Source organism: Hevea brasiliensis, chromosome 10, assembly GCF_030052815.1.
Source record: "Hevea brasiliensis isolate MT/VB/25A 57/8 chromosome 10, ASM3005281v1, whole genome shotgun sequence".
Taxonomy (NCBI): domain Eukaryota; kingdom Viridiplantae; phylum Streptophyta; class Magnoliopsida; order Malpighiales; family Euphorbiaceae; genus Hevea; species Hevea brasiliensis.
This window is the reverse complement of record NC_079502.1, coordinates 3,116,514-3,119,458: the sequence shown is the minus strand read 5'-3', so window position 1 is coordinate 3,119,458 and position 2,945 is coordinate 3,116,514.

Below are 2,945 nucleotides of genomic sequence, written 5' to 3'. Positions count from 1 at the left end.
CCAAAAGTTGGCCCCAATCCGGATACCCTGTAATAGCACCTGCAGAAATGACCAAATGAATAACTCACAGTAAATATGGTCAATTGACCTGAAATTTTTACAGAAACAAGTTAAGACATAGACAAACAACTTTCATGAGGAAATCTACCCCAAATTATGGCCAGAACCTATTCAAATATGCAATCACAGTCACTGTTCATGGTACTGTAGATTTGGTAATTCTGCAGTTTTGGCAATCCGGCCAGCTGTGGTTTTTGGACCATATCTGGAGCTACAAAACTCCAAATGGAGTGATTCAAAAAAGGAAATTCAACTAGACAAAGTAAGGAACAACTTTTATGTTTGCCATTTTTTTAAATTCCCACTGCAACAGTGCTTAATGGAACAGTAAACTTAGGCTTCAAAAACTAAAATTTCTGCCCTCTTGGTTTTAAGTTAGAAATGGTAATGGTGACCAATTCCAACAAGTTTTAAATGCAAAATGTGGTATGTTGGGAATGCCAAAACCAATGTACCTAATTTCTACCTAAAAGTCAACATTTTTGTTGACCAAAGAGGTGAATAGTGACACCAAAACTTGAAATTCAAAGATTGAAGAATTTTAAAGTATCAAATGCCCTAGTATACCTAACAAGATTAGTTTGGATAGTTTGGCATGCCAATAGGGTTCGATTAGCGATCGCACATGGCAATATGCCATTCTCGTGATTTCATGGCTTTCACTATTCGACCTTGTATTGAGATTTGGCCTTGTGCACGATGTATTTACTGACTTGTTAGTCACTATTGCACTGCCGGGAGATGCATATGTGACCAATGGTGTGACGGCTCGAGGTACTTGATACCCGATGCGGTTACCCGTTTATCCATCCGACTGCCTAGGGTAGGTTACTTGGGCAACCAAATGAATGAAAGTGGACAAAGTTAATGATATACAAATTCAAAACAAATGAAATATATACATTCACTACATATTTATTTTCTTGCTATTTCTTTTATTTTATTATTGCACCACTAAGCATTATTGCTTAGCGCGTTGCTTTTGCCACGCGTAGGTACTGGAGATACTGATCGTGAGCCCAGTGAACCGCAGATAGGTGAGTCCATCCTGCAGTTCTGCACAGTGTCCGTGTCACCTCATCACCTGCAGTGCATTGGTAGGGCACTAGGTGTCATTTTGTCATTTTGTAACTAAATTTTTATTTTCTCATATGTATTTGGATTTATGTAATGTATTTTGAGGTTCATGTAAATAATGAGAACTGTGTTTGCAAATGGAAAAGAGAAGGTTTATTGTGATTTATACTTGATTATCACATGTGATGGATGATTGAGAACTGTGTTTGCAAATGGAAAAGAGAAGGTTTATTGTGATTTATACTTGATTATCACATGTGATGGATGATTGAGAACTGAAATTGAAAATTGTTGAGATTTTGATGATATTGGAGTTTGAGAGTGATGGAATATGAATATTGGAAGTGTTTTTCACAGGTTTCGAAGAACGGTTTTCTCCATTTTTAGCCGGTACTCTGCCGGATTTTCTTTAAAATTTTCGGAACCTCAAATAAATAATAATTTTGATAAATGGCTTAAATAAATTATATTTCAAAAACTATATTCAAAACTATGACAAAAATTGATTAAGGTAAAATAGAGGGTGCCGATACACCGTGTGACATTGCTTACTCGGATATACTGTACACGGGTAAGGGGTGTCACATTTAGTGGTATCAGAGCACGGTTTAGGCGTTTCTGGGCCTAGATTGAGTCCATACCATGCATTGCATTTGTAAGAGTCGAGGTGACACTAATGCAGATCTGTTTGTCTTTGTTATTTTGAATAGGATATGGACTCTTCATCTCAGAGAGCAGTTGAGGAGGAAGTGGAGAGTCATGCTCCACCTGGCGGTGAGGCGGGGTATGGGAGAACTCGCTCACTTGACTCAAGCGAGCACCTCAGCCTCCACAGGCCATGTTCCAGCAAATGGCCGATTTCTTCAGACAAATGGCTGGGGTAATGCCAGCAGCAGCACCACCACCACCTCCACAACCGAAATCACATTTGGAAAAACTAAGGAAATTTGGAGCAGTGGACTTCTATGGCAAGAGAGAAGATGATTCTGTTGCAGCCGAAATTTGGTTGAACAGAACAGGCAGAGTCTTAAAACAACTCCACTGCACTCCAGAGCAAAACCTAGAGGCTGCCATATCTCTGTTACAAGATGATGCCTATGAATGGTGGGATATGGTATCCAGTGAAGTGCAGCCAGAAGTCATAACTTGGGACTTCTTCCTCTCTGAATTCAAGAAGAAATATGTGGGTACTGTATACCTAGAAGAGAGAAGAAGAGAGTTTATTAATTTGAGGCAGACGGTTGTCGATGCGAGTATGAGAAGGAATTCGTAAGATTGAGCCGCTATGGAAGGGAGATAGTCCCTAATGAAGCTGAAAGATGCAAGAGATTTGAAGAGGGACTAAATGACAACATAAAGATCCAGCTCACTGCCTTGGGAATCACTGACTTCACTAAGTTAGTAGAAGCTGCAATAAAGGTTAAAAAAGTAAGAATCAGTGAGCAGACCAGAAGAGAGAGACAGCAAAAGAGGGGCCCAGGTCAGTCTAGTTCAGCTCCTGCATTTGGGAAGAAGTTCAAGGGTCCACCTGCACAGAGTTCAGGTCAGCCTCAAGGTCAGGGTCAGTCTCAGGGGCCCAGGCCACAGTTTACCCCTAGGAGAGGTCAGTCCACACCATCAGTGGGCAGCTCTCCAGGGATGGGGTTCAGGGGACCAGCCCGGCAACCTGCATGTCCACACCATGCGAAATGGCACAAGGGAGTGTTGGAGAGTGGCGGTGCCTGCTAAGGTGTGGGTCGACAGAGCATCACCGAGGAATTGTCCACGCAGAACTACTACAATTGCTCCAACACAAGCGATGCACTGCT